Source organism: Alexandromys fortis, unplaced genomic scaffold (genome assembly GCF_014885135.2).
Source record: "Alexandromys fortis isolate MF-2015 unplaced genomic scaffold, M_Fortis_MF-2015_v1.1 scaffold_108, whole genome shotgun sequence".
NCBI lineage: Eukaryota > Metazoa > Chordata > Mammalia > Rodentia > Cricetidae > Alexandromys > Alexandromys fortis.
The window spans coordinates 3041391-3058202 of record NW_026067994.1 but is presented as its reverse complement, the minus strand read 5'-3'; the positions used below and the strand labels follow the sequence as shown (position 1 = coordinate 3058202).

Here is a 16812-nt window from a genome sequence, read left to right as displayed (position 1 = left end):
GGGGGGGGGAAATGGGAGGCTGGGAGGAGGCGGAAACTTTTTTTTTCTTATTCTCAATAAAAAAAAATTTATAGTAAAAAAATAGTCACTTAAAAGTCTCTGCTAGCCAGACGATGGTGGCTCATGTCTTTAATCTTAGCACTCGAGAGGCAGAGGCAGGCAAATCTCTGTGAGTTCGAGGCCAGCCTGGTCTACAGAGCAAGTTCCAGGACAGGTTCCAAAGCTACAGAGAAACCCTGTCTCGAAACCGCACACCCCCCCCCCAAAGAAAGAAAGAAAGAAAGAAAGAAAGAAAGAAAGAAAGAAAGAAAGAAAGTCATCTCTAAACTGTGCGGTAGTGGTGCACACCTGTAATCCCAGCACTCAAGAGGCAAAGGCAGGAAGGTCTCTGTGAGTTTGAGGCCATCCTAGTCTACAGAGCAAGTTCTAAGACAACAGCTAGAGTAGTTACACAGAGAAACACTGTCTCAAAAAAAAAAAAAAAAGTCAACCCTGTATGCCCACACCCAGACTTTCCCTATCCCCTAGCTTGTGCCATACCCACCTTCCACAGCTTCTTTGTTTCTCTTGTTTCTTTGAAACAATAGCCTGAGTGTTGATAATCTTCTGGGTGCCTAGCAACTGCTTTGTACCCAGTACAGCAGTCATTACCAAGCCCTGGGTACACAGCTCAGCAGTGAGAACACAAAAGCCTATCTGGCACCTGTGGAGGACAGTGAGGAGCCAGAACCTCAGTCTTTCACAGCTCTGAGGACAACATACGAATTCTTCAGTAGAATCTCCAGTCCTGGTGTAAAGGAAGAAAGACTGAGATCCACAGTGAGCAAATCAGGCTAGGCAGTTGGAGCATCTCTTCCTGGCGCAGGAATCCAAGGTTCAGAGTTTGACAAAATGATGAGAACATGAAAGACAGAAAACAGGACCAGTAGAGCCTTTACCAAGACTCGTAAAGGAGATGTTGTATAACTCCAACATACCAAAGTGCCCACCAGAAGGGCTTCCACCATCTTTTGAGGTTCTGATAGACGTAGTCCATGTGTACATAAGTCCCAAGACAACCTGAATTAGGGATCTGGGTGGAGAAACCCCAACAAAGTCAACAGCTTCAGCTGCACTCCACACAGGATCATTCACGGGGTTGGGACTCAGAGCACACTGTCATTATTGTAGCATCCTAGGACACAGTTAAATGGTCAATGAATTATACATTGCTTATTTATGTTTTCCTGGTCATGTGTTGATCTTTGAGAATGAAAACAGCAGAGCTAAGTGCTTTCTTCAACACTGCAGCCGTACTAGTTACATGGGTGGCTGACCCTGGTTTTCTAGAACAGTCTGTGCCTCCATCTCAGAAATTAACCTGGCTGCCACCTCCTGCCTGCCCTGCATCCTGCTTCCCTCCCCATCCTGTCAATGTCCTTGCTAATTCGACAAAGTTAATACCTGATTAATAACTCCAGTGATAGAAGGGTTCCTGGATGAGCCACAGCCCCCATTTACAATCTGCCGGTGATTGAAAAATTATGTTCAGTTCAGTAATAATTGATGGAAATGATCTCCTCTCTTCTGCAGCTGATTTGCTTTGTAATTGTGATTTAATAATGTAAATATCACTTGTTTTGTTCTCAAGATAAATTGTCTTCTGATTTGCTAAAGCTCCAGCCTGTGGTGGTTTTCTTATCTTTTTTTTTTCACATGAGATTTAGATAAGATGTTTTCCTTATTTTCTTACACAGGGGCACAACACACACACACATACTTGTATGCATGCACACATACACATCGATGGCTGGGAAACACATGTTATTTATTTTAACTAGTTAGTAACTATCAAAAATAAGAACTAGCAACACTTCCTAAATAATCCAACCTAACCCCTTTTATTCATCTATATGGAAACAAAAGACCAAGAGTGGATAAGAAAGACAGAGGTGTTCTTGAGTCTACTTCCTAGATGACAGCATGTGTAAGAAGGATGGTGCTACATTTTTATGCTGCATTGTATGTTTCTCCATTGGGACGCTTTGATGGTGCATGAGCACCTGCTTGTATATATGTGCATAGTATGTTGAAAGCAATAGACGCTGCACTGCTATTTACATTAGCTTCATTCTTTACCATTAGGGCAGCATATTCCATAAATGAACAAAAAGGTTGGGAGTTGAGCATAAGAAAACAAGTCCAAGCTACGCAGTGGTCATGGACTCTTTTAATCCCAGCACTCGGGAGGCAGAGGCAGGCGGATCTCTGAGTTTGAGGCCAGCCTGGTCTACATAGTGAGTTCCAGAACAGCCAGGGATGCACAGTGAAACCCTGCCTCAAGAGAGATGATATGTATTTATATAGAGAGAAAGAAAATAAGTGGTGCCATTCTGTTGAAGTAGCGGCAGGGCTGCGTTCCGGCCGCCCTGGCTCCCGCATGGCTAGCTTTCTCCAAAATAATTACAGGGAAACTGTATTCTTTTAAACACTGCCTGGCCCATTTCTATTAATGTGTGTAGCACCGAGGTGTGCTTACCATGAAGATTCTAGCCTACGTCCATCCTGGGTTGGAGCTTCATCGCATCTGCCTGGGAGAGGGGAGCATGGTGTCTGTCTGAGGCATCTTACCTCACTTCCTCTTCCTCCCAGCATTCTGTTCAGTTTACTCCACCCACCTATGTTCTAACCTATGAGGGCCAAGCAGTTTCTTTATTTTTTAACCAATGACCTTCCTCCATCATTTCCCCTTTTTCTATTTAAACAAAAAAAAAAGGAAGGCTTTAACTTTAACATAGAAAAAAGAAACAAAGGTGGTTAAGCAAGTCCCTCATGACCCAACCTCTTCAGAGGTTTTCTGTATGAGAAGACCCAAAACTCTAGATACCACTGACTATGTATCAAGCTCTAGACCCACTGTTCTCAGGATCAAGCACTAGTTAGGATTGAAAGCAATAGCCCTGTCCTCTTCTCCAGCATTGTGGTTCAAGGTCTTGAATTTTCTGCTTGCTATTTGGAGCCCCTCCTCTTATTCTTTTGTCTCTTGGGTTGATGTTGTCTGCTAGAAAAAAGGGCATCTCAAGAAATCTCAAATTGATCCTACGGTTGGTGGGAAGTGTCTAGAGACTATACAATTCCACATACTTTCTAAGTAAGGTCTGCAGTTTCTGATAAAGACCTTGAGGAGAGTGACTGCTAAGAACGAGCACATGCAGGTAGAAGCTCAGCAGGGCCTGGGGTCAAGACTTCTTGACTGGTTTGCCTGAGATTTCTGGCACATCAAACTGAGCTCAGCAGCTCTATTTTTCAGAAATAAAATCAGTCCAAGCTTCTAAGGCAAAGGTAGGATTCACATATCCTACACATAGCTCACTGTATGCAAACTCTGTCCTCACAAATCCTGGGTACAGCCGAGGGTCAGGTCACACCTACCCTGAAACCCTGCTCATGAGACCTAAAGGATCATTGTGAGCAAGGAGGGCAAAGAACAGTGGCCAAGGGAGCCGTGGCATGAGCTGTCTGAACACACCATCTGGCAAAGGCTGGGTGAATTGAAGGGACTGCTCGAGTCCAGGATGGAGTCCAGGACGGGGGGCAGCAGTGGATGGACCAGAACTTGACCTGTCTTGCTTTCAGCCCCTCAGCACCTGGTGCATCCATTAGTCAATGCTGATGGTGAGTAGTACCAACAACCTTTTGGGGGGTGGTACCCAGCATTAGCTTTCCTTTCTTAAGTGCCCCTTGCCTCCTCTCAACACCTGCTGTCTGCTGGGAAGAGTTAGCACGGAGAACCATGGGACTGTGAACGGATATTTTTAGCAAAGTCGGAGGATGGCAGAAAGCAGAGAAGGCTCATTTCCCGACACCAGGAATGTACCCTCAGATCCATGTAAATGGGCCTCAAATCACATAAGTGGATGATTAGTTGTACCTTATAAGACATTATTCGTATCTACCCATGGAGGAGAGAGATAGAGCTTGTCAAATCTGCATGAATAGGAGTCTTGGAAAGGAAAGAATTAATTTCCCCCATTAACACAGGACATTACCTTCAGACACACAGAGTCCTTCGTAATTGTCAAACTCTCTCTCTCCTCCCAGTCACCAAACAGCTAAAGCAGCGACAGAGAGAGCCACCTTGTCCTTGTGGTGGCATCTCTATTCTTGGACCTGCATTGTCAAGACGCTATACCCAATGAAGCAACATGGGTCCTTTCTGCAGTGCAGCTGCCAGGCTAGTGCTCTTTGCTGGAGGGGGAGAGCCAGAGCTCCTGACCTGGAATTCTGTCCATAAACCTGACCATTGGAGCTCTAGATCTTAAGGAATTATTTAAGATTCCAGCCATGGACCATATTGCTGGGCTAGGAGAGGTTGTGATACATTGAAACTGATAGTGACCTTGGAAATCATTCCATGCAATTTTTACATTTGATAGAAAAAATATAATTGAGGCTTGGATAGCTAAAAAATACTTATTCAAAATTCAGACAGCACATTAGTAATAAAACTGTGACTGTATCCCAGGCCTTCTAATGTCTGAGTCGATGTTGTCGCCAGCATTTCTGTCTGCTGACATGGAGTCATAGAAGGTCATGTGGACAGATTGGCTTCTAAGACGACTGCACGGAGAGGACAGATGCCTTTGGGTAGCAGTCAGCTTCATCGCAGCTGAAGTTAGATGCAAGACTAAGACTATCACCTAAAACAACCCCAAGCATAGGAGAGAAGAGCCCTTGACGAGGCAGTTTGTGAGGGGCCCCTCCTGCCTGAGGAGCAGTCTGTGGGTTGAATGCGGATTGAATGCTGCCGGTGCAAGCGCAGAGTGTGTGAACAGCGTGCTATCTCCCCGGGATGCTTCAGAGCTCCGACCTTTCTGCTCTGCCAAGTGTGCAGAATGTCCCTGGATGTTGCCTGCATGCCAATTGGGCTGAGCTACTGGCTCCTTTGCCTGGAAGCTAATATAGGCATTTAAAAAAAAATATATATATTAATGAATGTTGTTAATTTACAACATTGTCACATGGTTGCGCTGTTGAGAACTTAGAATTTAAAGCAAGAAATGAACGATGAAGTGAATGGTGTCAGGCAGTAGACAGACGCAAGCCTCACCTGGTGCTGAAATGTCCTTAGAAGGACATTTCTTCAGTCTGGAAAGGCCCCAGGACAGCTTCATTTAATGCTGGAGCCCTCCTAAACCATTTCAGAAAGGCTCTGCTCTGATGTCTAATCCACCTTGTCTTCAACGATCCTCTGGATTCTAACTGGGTTTCTGTCATGCGGCTTCTCTGGCTGCTATAGGCTTCAGGTGTGGTTTATTGCCTCTCCCATCAGCCTCAGGGCAGCTGATGGCCCTGAGGTTCAGAGAACAAACACACACAGGCTCCTGCTTGACCCAGCGGGGTCGGAGTCGCGCATCTGAGGCCCACAGCCCCAAAGCCTCACTGTATTGAACAGTGAGGGTTCAGGCAGCTTCGCTGGCAGCAAAGGCAGATGAAGTCCAGGGCCTGGCAACACCCTTTTTCAACAGGGTGTGGGTACTATGTTCGTCTGTTTGGTCATCCAGACCAGCACACGTTTTTTAATATTTACACTGAGAAGAACAGTGTCTACTGGGTCTATCCCTGGGAAAGAAACAGTCTACAAAATTAACAAAGGCAACACGGGTCATTATACATTGCTAAACAATGGGGACATGTGCTAAGAAGTGCACAGTTGGGTGCTTCAGGTGGTGTCATTGCTGTGTTAACTTCATAGAGCACATGTACTGGACACAGACATGAAGGCCATCAAGGGATAAAGGAAGCCGAAGGTTTAAGGGGACTGATGTTGGTGAACACAGCTGGGTACTTAATAGCAATAAAGAACTGAAAATCAGGGGTATGTGCTCCAAATTTACAACAGAAGTTTAGTCTGGTAAACAGCACAAATTGGCAACCACTATCTATCACTATGAAATATTATATACAGTATGTAATTGTGTGTATTATGCTTTAATTCCACTGTCATTATTATATAAACAAAACGTCACATGAAAAATGCCTTGTATTGTCACTAGGATACTGAAATCTTTCCACTGTAGCCATATGGGATCACCATTGTGAAAAGGGGCCCTTGTTGGCATTAGGTGGGTTAAGATTAAGTTAAACTGTGGGGAGAAAGAGTCAGAGCACGTAAAAGGAAGAAAGAAACCAAGGGGCATAGCACCCACACATTTCTCTGCTATTATGAATCATTGAAAACGTTGTATACTGCCTGACCCTGGGTGATTCTGACTCTGAGCTCTGCCATGGGTCAAGAAGCCACTTCAACTAAGTGAGCGCCATTCAACAATTCTGGTGTTTTACTGCCACAGGCCTCATTGTGGTACAAAACATTCAGTTCTTCCAAGATAACATTTTCTTGAAGAAACTAGACCTTGGTGAGAGGCAGTGCCTACTTAAACTGGAGCAGGATCAAGCCCATCCTTCTTAGAATGTGTGCAGATGAAATCCAGTGTCTCTTCAATGCCTTGGTGGATTTTTTTTTCCTCCCTGTTTGCTGCTATTTTTGCTATTCAGAATTATGTGCACTTTCTATGTTATACAGACATAACTACTGGTTCAGGGTGTAATTAATAGTAATAATAATAAAAACCCTATAAAATAATTAACAGCTTTCAAATATTCTTAAACACATTGTCAATAACTTAGTTATTTAAGTTCCACTATTTTAGAGTGATTATTTTTTCTTTCCATATGTACACTGTTTGAGTCTGAACTGTTGTTTATGTGGTTTGTACTAGATTATTGGCTAAGATGCAAATGTTATTTACTTTTCCTTTTCTTGGCAGAGCCTTGCTGTGTGACCCTGGCTGGACTCGAACTCTATGTAGATCATGCTAGCCTCAAACTTGTGCCTATCATGTTTCATCCTGCCACTTCCTCCAAAGGGCTTGTGTGTCACCATGCCCAACTCAATAGCGGCATTGTTATTAGCCCAAGTATACCATAGTGCTTAGTACATTGCTCTCTCTCTCTCTCTCTCTCTCTCTCTCTCTCTCTCTCTCTCTCTCTCTCTCTCCTCTATCTTCTTTCTCCCATACATCATTTTAAAGAAACGTGCCACATCCTCACAGGCACACTGGTTGTGTCTGTGTCACTCAGTCAGGATGACACTCAACAGGGCCATAACATCATCTATGTCATAAAATGCTGCACCCTAAATACATAAGCACACTTTGCTCATTCTGTATAATGTTGCTTGTATGTACGTTTTCAGGGCAGACCAATTCGGTCTTAGATAACAATAGGTATGCTCTTTTCTGGGTATGTTCTCAGCATTCCTATTTGTCTGTAGTTCTTTGTGTAGGGTTGTGGCCTCCTGGATTTTATTCTGTCCATGTATGAATACTTATTGTTCCTGTCCATGTTCAGCTCATGTTTAGGCAGAATCTACTTATATTTTTAGGGCAGCACACACACACACACACACACACATATACACACACGTACTTTTGTGTGTGTGTAGCAACAATTAATAAAAAAAGAGCTCATGAATTTGCAAGAGATCAAAGCTGACTGTATAAAAAGGTTTAGAAGGCAAGAAAGAGAACAGGGAAATCACATAATTATCTTATAATCTCAATAAATAAATAATTTTATAAGGGTTGTATCCTAGTTCTTCCTGCATATACTGAGCCATGGAAAGAGAAAATAACTCAGCTCAGTTCCTGGGCATCTTCACTGTGCTTGGAGAGAGGCCACGCTCTCTGCTAGAATATCTGGGATACTCTAGCTGATGGAGACAGACAGACAGCTGTGGATACTATCAGCCCCACCCTGACAGTCAGTGCCTTGTACCACAACCCAGGCTCTGCCTGCAATAGACCTGGTGTCAAATTCATGACATTGTTTTCTACAGTCACCAACAGTGGACAGATCTGAACACACCAAAATGTGCACGGGCCTCTGGTTCCAAGACCATGAGTGATCTCTCAGAAGAGGAATTGGTCATGAGCAAGACAAGCGCTTGGAAAAGAAAGGCATTGGGTTTCATCTATGACCCTGGACTCTCATCCCTGTTTACTCCTTAGAGTGCCTTGGGAACTTTAAGAAGGAGCCTATGCCTGGGACCAACTTTAAGCAACCTACACGTATACTTAGGCACTAGAGGCCACCTCCAAGTTGCTCTTGGATATAATCTAGGCATTTACTTCTGCATCTGCCATGAATCCCCAGATGCCCCCTTCTACATGCCAGACAGAACCTTGACTTCCTCTAGGATGAATTGCTTGACTCATTTTCTTTTCCTGTGGTCCTGTTTTTCCAACCAAACCATGGGAACAGGGTTTCAGGGAAGCACTGACGAGCAGCTGCCGTGTCCTTATTGACATGCTCCTCCCCATGCTGGAACTCAGTTACCTTTCACAGAAGCACATTGACCTTGTCATCAACCAGCTTGCTGTCAACCTCAGAGAAGGCAGCCAGCCAGCACATCATTCTGGATGGGACAGACGCTGGCAGCTACGGCCCAAGAAAGGTTCTGTGAGCCTAAGACAAAGCACTTTTTGCCACTGGCTGCAAGTGAGTCGTGACCCAGGGGCTCAGTCTCCCAACCAAAATCACGTTAGCACAATTCAATTGCTTGTATTAATTAAGAGAAAAGGAAATAGTGGGTTTGTCGCACTTTTTATTAACTCTAGTGCAGAGAAGGGAACAGCCAATCTGGGAGGCTGGAGCAGGCAAGGAAGTCCTGCAGTCCACACTCCTCTATCTGACTAAGGAGGAGCCTGGGCTTGCTTATCGCCAGTAGCCTTCTAAGGGAAGGAAAGGGGCTGGGAAAGACTAGTGGTGTGGAGAAGACTATGGTGGAGGGGAGGCGAATCGCAGAAAGGATTGCACAGACTCCATCCCTCGACCCGAATGCATGCTGTATGTTCAGTTCACAGCAGATGCCAGGAACTAGTCAAAGCAGTGGAACATACCATTTCTGTTCGGGTGTAGGTGGTTTAGACAATAGACAGCACTAGATTGAAGGAAGAAGAGTTCAAACCCCAGGTCACCTGCGGTGATCCAAATCTCCAATGGTATGGCCTGAACTCAGTCCAAATTCACTCCTATTACCAATGTTTTTGAACTTCAGAAGAAGGGAGCTCCGAGGTTAAGAGCAATGGCTGCTAGTTCAGAGGTCCTGGGTTCTCTTCCTAGTACCCCACCTGTCGCTCCAGCTCCAAGGAATCCGACCCGCTCTTCTGACCCGCAAGGGCACTGCATGCAAGTGGTTCACAGATATGCATGCAGGCAAAATAGTCTATAACTAAATTTTTAAAGAAAATTTTATAAAGAAGAGATCTCTTGTTTTAGGAAGTGTGGCTAAAGTGGTTCTGGGAAATCTCTAGGAAGGAGATCAAATTCATAGAAGGCAGCATTTCTTTCTTCTCTCCACACTCTGTCTCAGCCATGAGAAACAGGTGACTAAGCTCGTGTTAACTGCTAAGATAGCATTGTCTTAGACAAGGAGATGTACATCTGTGGTACAGAAATAAGAATCACCTGCCTGGTGGCGGTAGCGCAAGCCTTTAATCCCAGCACTCGGAGGCAGAAGCAGGCAGATCTCTGAGATCTAACATGGTCTACAGAGTAAGTTTCAGGACAACCAGGAATACCCAGAAAAAAACTGTCTTGAAAATAAAGAGGGAAAGGGGAAACAGAAAGAAAGAGGGAGGAAGAAAGAAAGGAAGGAAAGGCTTACCCTTCCTTGTGTGCTCTCTTCTTTCCTGACTTACCTTTGTAGGTCCTTGTTCCTCATAGTCTGAATTTTTGGTCACTCTAGTACTCAGGCTCAGTTTTATACCAGTACCTGGGTGCCTAGTCACAAGTCCCCAATATGCCATCCTAGCTATCTTCAGTCCACCAGGTTAAGAACCTAGGTCACACTTGGATTCCCAGTCCAGCTCTAGTCCAACCTGAAAAATGGAAAGCTGATTTCTTTTCCTTTTTGTTTTATACTTTATTGTTTTTAATTGAGCTATACATTTTCCCCATTTCCATTCTTTTTTCCCTCTCCCCTTCTACGCTCCCTCTCCCCACTCCCCCACACTTCCAGTTTACTCAGAAGATCTTATCTTTTTCTTCTTCCTAGGCAGATCTATGTATTTCTCTCTTAGGATCTTCTTAGTTGTCTGGGTTCTCTGTGGATGTGGACTGGAGTCTAGTCATTCTTTGTTTTATGTCTAAAAGTCACTTATTAATGAGTACATATTATATTTGTTTTTCTGAGTCTGGGTTACCTCACTCAGCATTTTTTTTCTAATTCTGTCCATTTGCCTGAAAATTTCAAGACATCATTATTTTTTTAACCACTGACTAGCACTCCAATGTGTAAATGTACCACATTTTCCTTATATATTCTTTAGTTGAGGGGCGTCTAGGTTGTTTCCAGGTTCTAGCTATTACAAATAATATGGCTATGAGCATAGTTGAGCAAATGTTCTTGTGGTATGATTGAGCATCCTATGGGTATATTCCTAAGAGTAGTATTGCTGGGTCTTGGGGTAGATTGATTACTAATATTCTGAGAAATCTCCATACTGATTTCCAAAGAGACTGTATAAGTTTGTACTCCCATCAGCAATGCAGGAGTGTTTCCCTTACTTCACATCCTCTCCAACATAAGTTGTTGTCAGTGGTTTTGATCTTGGCCATTCTGACAGGTATAAGATGGAATCTCAGAGTTGTTTTGATTTGCATTACTCTGATGATGAAAAATGTTGAGCATTTCTTTATGTGTCTTTAGGCCATTAGAGATTCCTCTATTGAGAGTTTTCTGTTTAGGGCTATATCCCATTTATTTTGTTCAGTTAGGACCAGAAGGAAAGCTGTTTCCTAATCAACTGTTATCTCATTTGTGTTATGTGCACAAGTATGTGTATGAACATACACACACACACACACACGTTCATATGTGTGATGTTTTATTGGCACAAATATGGCAGAGGAGGAAGATGGAATGGGTAGGATTTGGGCACACTAGACTATGTAAATGTCTGCTACACTGCATTCACCTCACAGCAAGAAACTGTGGGATGTGTTCTTCCTTATTCTGTCTTATTCCAGAAAGTCCACTGCAGGAGTTTCCAGCATGAGACATGTCAGCTAGTGTATGGCGCCTCATAAACACAGTATACTCTCGATGCAAAGGAGCAAAGCAAACATTTGTTTTTGATAGCTTGAATTGACCCCTGACTTCAGTGAAAACGCAAAAGCTTATTGGCCCAGGTAGAACAAAAAGCCTCGCTGTACAGTGATAGGCCAAAAGTCTGCACACAATCAATGTGTGTATGATCCCAGCCTCACAAATTCAGTACACCTGGGGATCATCAGTAAAAGCTCCTCTCCCTGGACCTCATGGACGCTCCTCATGTGAGCAAGAGGATTTCTGTGCAGTCCACCATCTCCCACAGCTGCTCTCTGTCTTGCCTCTTATTTCCCCCTGCCTCTTCTTCCTGAGCACTCAGCACCCATGCCTTTCCCTTCCCACCGTGTCTCCATATCCCAGGTCCCCCTCTGTGATTACCTCCTGCCACTGGCTTCTGCAAGGCTCTCACCCTCTGGGCATGTTCCTCGGTGTCACCTCCTGACAGGGCTCATGGCAAAGCTGTGACAGGTGCTGGTGTTTAACTTCACAGAACGGTTTCCGTAATAGACCTGCAGCTCTAAATAGCATGTGTAAAAGGATGGCAGGGCCGGGGACACCTGAGGTGACTTAATCATTTCCATAGGAGAGCTGGGCTGGACTTGCCTCGAGAAGAAGACGGTGACTTTGATGATGTGAACAGTCTGGTCGAGAGAAAGAGAGAGGAAAGAACACATTCTAAATCTGTCCCCAGGGATTTTCAGAGAGAGGAGAATAACATTCTGTCCAGAACAATAATCTCCCAAACATGGAAGGCTGAAGTCTTTGACCTCTCTTCCTTCCAACTGTGCCCTGAGGAGTCTGCTGGAGAAGCAGAAGGGACGATGGGCGGGAAGACAGATGGCCTCATGCAGCCCGGCTGGGGCTCAGGCTAGAAGCGAGCAGAAGTGGGTCAGGGGGCCTCTGGGTGTCTCCTCAGACTTCCTGTCTGGTCTAGTCACCCCCTACTACTTACATTACTTCCAGCTGTGAGATATCGTCCTGCCCTCCTATCCCTTCTGTGAGAGATCTGGAAATCGCAAGGAACTGAAATACCAAGCTAAAGCTAGAACAAAGTAAAAATCTGCTTCAAGTTTGGGGCTCGTGAAATTATGCTTGGTCTCTATATTGCTGGTGCCACATTGCTCCCACAAACTGCACACATGAACACAGTGTCCCACACAGTTCCTGATCATGATAAGCTTGAATTACATGCCTATTGGCAAGTGCAAGGACAGTAAAGACCGTCAAACACCCTTCTCACTTAGTTTCTGTCTACGTTCATTCCATAGACAGAGGGGGCCTTGTGAGAAAGTTGTCTGGAGATCTTAATATATAAGAACTTGTGCCTGTATCCACAGAACCATGACTCGCCCACTCTACCCCAAGCACACACCCTGGGTCAAGACAGGTGACCTCTCATGTCTTAGAAGGGCCCATTCATAGCTGTATAGATCTCCGTCTTGTAAATATAATGAATTGAATGATCATCTTTGAAATATCGCATCCTTCCAAAGAAATGCCCCCTATTTTAAAAAATTTTAATGGGGGTGCCTGAAGGTGTAAGGCAGATTCTTTCTTTTTTTTTTGGTTTTTCGAGACAGGGTTTCTCTGTGGCTTTGGAGCCTGTCCTGGAACTAGCTCTTGTAGACCAGGCTGGTCTCGAATTCACAGGGATTCACCTGCCTCTGCCTCCCGAGTGCTGGGATTAAAGGCGTGCGCTACCATCGCCCGGCTGTAAGGCAGATTCATAATGCCTCTGGATTCTCAGCTTGTGAGGGAACATCATATATAAAGAGAATCTGGGGAACTATCCTAGACTCCTACTCTAATGTCCTTTGTTTGAGAAAATGTTATAGTCAGGTAGCCTTTAGTAAAAGAAACCCCTTCAAGCGTGTCTTCACAATCCTGAGGACCCCCAGCACCTTGCGTGTCCCAGCTCTGTCTGTCTTACCTTCCTCATTTAGCATGTATTTCATCTTCCCACCATCTGATCTGTGCTTCCCCCAAACTCAGCTTCCTGTTTCTTCTCTGAAGTACCAAGTCAGAAGTCCAATAGTCAATATTAGAAAGCTTCTGTACTGCAGTGTCCTAGGGCTCCTGGCATCTATCAGTCTTCACTGGTTGTGCTTTAAAAATCTCATCCAACATTCAAAGTAGATAGGGCCATCTAAATCCAACATTCAAAGTGGTTAGGGTCATCTAAAGCCCCTTCACTGGATCTCTTCCCATACTTGAGCAAAGAAGCCTGTTTGAAGAGACGCATGCTTTATAATAATACATCATGGAGAGTGATTGGGAGTCACAGTTTTAAGGGTTTGGGCCTCAGCCTTGGTCTGTCCTCTGAGCTCCTGAGGTGCTTGCACCTATGGAGATGCAGCTCAGGCAGATCTCACGCAGCATGAGGGGTTCCTCGGTGTATCTTCCTGACCTGCCTGCTAACAAGGTCATGGTTGTTATCAAGCTAGATTTACATCCCTGTGACAGGGGCTTGAGATGTTCAGAGTATGATGAGAAAAGGGGTTTTCTGTGTCTCGTGGGCTGAGGGAACTGAAGGTCATGGTTGGCTGTTTTACTGTGGTCCTGTGGCAAGGCAGTGCATCACGGTAGAAGCATAATACAGAGCAATACCTCTCATTTCATAGCTGGAAGAGGAAGTGGGGGAGGGTCACTGTCCCCTATCACCTCCAAGGCCACACCTCATCCATCTAAAACCTCCCATTAGATCCCACCTCTTAAAATACTCCCTCCCAGATAGGCGGTGATGGCACAGGCCTTTAATCCCAGCACTCAGGAGGCAAAAGCAGGCGAATCTCTGTGAATTCAAGGCCAGCCTGGCCTACAAGAGCTAGTTCCAAGACAGGCTCCAAAACTGCAGAGAAACGCTGTCTTGAAAAACAAAAAAAAAAATGCTACCTTTCAATGGCATCAAGTTTTTCACTAGGACTCTGACACAAGAGCTGTCAGGCAACATTTAAGATCCAAACTACAGCATAGACACAGTCAGTCACGAGCCTGTGGTTATCTAGGCCAGCAGCAGTTCTGAAGGCTGCCTGATGCTGTCATTACTGGAGGGTGGTCGCAGGCCAGCAACACAGCTCACTTGAGCGCCCGTGAGAAGCTCAGAATCCTGGAACCCTCACTCCAAACACCTGAATGAGAAGATGATTTTTTTAAGTCCCCGAGGAATTTATATGCAAATTAAAATCTGGAAAGCACTTCCTCTCTAGTACAAACTTGACAAAATCTGTTTTCTCATTTGATGAGGCGGTATTATCATAAGGACCCCCATTTTACATGGATTGCCCCTTTTTCTTTCTTCCTTTTGGGCTGTTATATATTCTACCCATGAGAACAACATTGCTGACAGTGAAAATCTACCCTTGCATTCCAGAGGGTGTTTAGGAATCCCCCACCCCCCACAGTGGCCAGTTTGCCTTGCTCACACAGAGGTCTGTGGCTTCCATGTCACGTGAAGCCATCCTCCAGTATAGACATCAGTGCTCCTAAGCTGACTGGCATTCTTGAGCCTGACCGGAACCTTTCCTGGGCATCTTCCCAGTGTCTACCCTGAGATGGGGCTTTTTTTTTTTTATTTTCCTCACAGAAGAAAACACTGGCCCTGCTTGAGGCTCCTGCCAGGGTCATGGTAGGTATCTCTGTATTGTTAAATGCACTGTGGGATAGTTACATGGTGGCAGGTATTCTGTAGTACATGCTTTTAAAGAATAATGGGCTCTTACCAAAGATAGCTAAACTTCCCATTCTTCCATATTTATTCATTGCAAAAAAATCCAAAGTTATTTATTGCAAAAAAAAAAAAAATCCAAAGTGAGACTGGAGACTGAAGGTTCATTTGGGTGTGTTTGATTTCATTATTGTTTTACTCTTTAAAAAAATCTCCCAGGGGTCAGTCAACCCAGTTTCAATAGAGGAAATGCCATTTATCTTTGTTAAACTCTCAAACAAAGAGAAATCGGAATTCTGCGGATTAAGAAAACAAGAGACGGTGCTTATGTACGTCCCCCCCCCCCCCCATTGAACCTTGAGTAGTCAGGCCATGATCCAGTCTGACAACTGCGAGGTAGAGGACTTTCACCAACCATGCCATCCTAGCGTTCCAGCAAATGGGGGTCCCATGCCTTGTTTGGGAGACCCCACATTTCCCTCCATCTTTTTCAACAGTTCTCCAATCTTCTTTTGTGCCTTGGGATGAATTTTCAGAGTAATACCATTGCAGATTGGTACTGGAGTGCAGGGATGAGAGTGTAGAGACCACCATTCCAGACACTCATATACCTATTGATTAATCTCCACACTGGTTCAGATGGATTTGCTAACTGCTAACTCATGCCTGTGAGGTTGCCCTGAGGTCTGTTAGCCAATGTGAAATTTCCGCAGAATCACAAGGAATGGAACTGAGTTGGGGAAACTCAATTTCTATAGATAAGGGTCCTGGGAAAAAATGGTCGTCTAAGGCATCATACTTTCTAGAGATGGCTTTAATTTAGACAGCATCTAGGACTAATATTATATTCTAGCTGGAGAACGGAGTCGGGGAAGGCAACAAGTGTCAAAAAGCAATGGGATATGGACAGCAGAAGTGGTAGAAGGTCCCTGAAGCCTAGACCTAGAACAGTTAGGGTGTGAAGTCACTGGAATCCACTCCCCTCCTCCCCACACACCTCAGTACTCCTCATAGATATAATACTTCCCTGCCCCACAGCCACGACGGACACAGATTTGGTTGAGCAAGTATATGCCTCTGTTTCTTGAGCTTTTGTTGTCTGGCTTAAGTCTCAGGAGTGCAGAAGATCAGGCAGCAGGTCTGCGAGACAGGAAAATGATTCTGCCTTTTGGCCTTCACACTTCTTGAGTTTTCAGGGGAATATAGCATTTCAGCAGAACTCAGAGAAAGCAAGCTTGTTCCATTTGCGATGAACAAGATGAGGGGCAAAGGGAAGGGTCCAGGCTGCAGCTGGAGCATGCATTAACAAAATAAAGTGAAGCAATTTTTTCAGGCTTCAGATATTTTGGATATGAAACTACTAGCCTCCTCAGTGTGTAAGAGTTAATCTTTCAGGATGACCCACAGCACCAGATGTGGAATCATCGGGGTGTTCTAGCAACCTCAGGTTCATTGCTTACTATGTTTATTTTGACAAGTTTTCAAGCATTTTCTACATCTGTACAAAGTAACTCATTCATCAATTCCCTAGTCTACTCCACAGTAGTTTAAATTTTTAAATTTTAAAGTGACAACTAAAATTGTATTTATTTATCATGTACAGCGTAATATTTTTAAAAATATATATGCACATTGTGGAATGGCTCAATGGAGCTGGTTATTTATTATCTGTCTCAGGTTGAAAGTGAACCAGCAATTGTGAATTTATTTGTATTAAAATGTGAAATACATTGCATCTAACTTTTTCTACAAGGAATTAGTAATTCTTTACTACAAAGAATTAGCTTATATTTTATATACAAAGGCATTTCTGTACAATGAAAAAAGTATTATTTAGAAAAATCTAAAATTACTTGCAGGGTTTTATTATATTACTGATCATGACATACCTGTTTAAGTAGTCAAGCTTTATTAATGTACTGGGGAATTTATAATATACTCTCTTAATTAACTTATAATAATCATTGAAAAAATATTGATAGTCCATTATTAT

The 16812-nt window shown here is 44.0% G+C and overlaps 1 protein-coding gene across 1 annotated transcript in view; it reads left to right on the top strand.

Annotated features, from left to right (window-relative positions):
- Nucleotides 1-16812, top strand: part of Opcml (opioid binding protein/cell adhesion molecule like) — a 527691-nt gene that overhangs the window by 491872 nt on the left and 19007 nt on the right. The gene's annotated exons all lie outside the window — the stretch shown is intronic.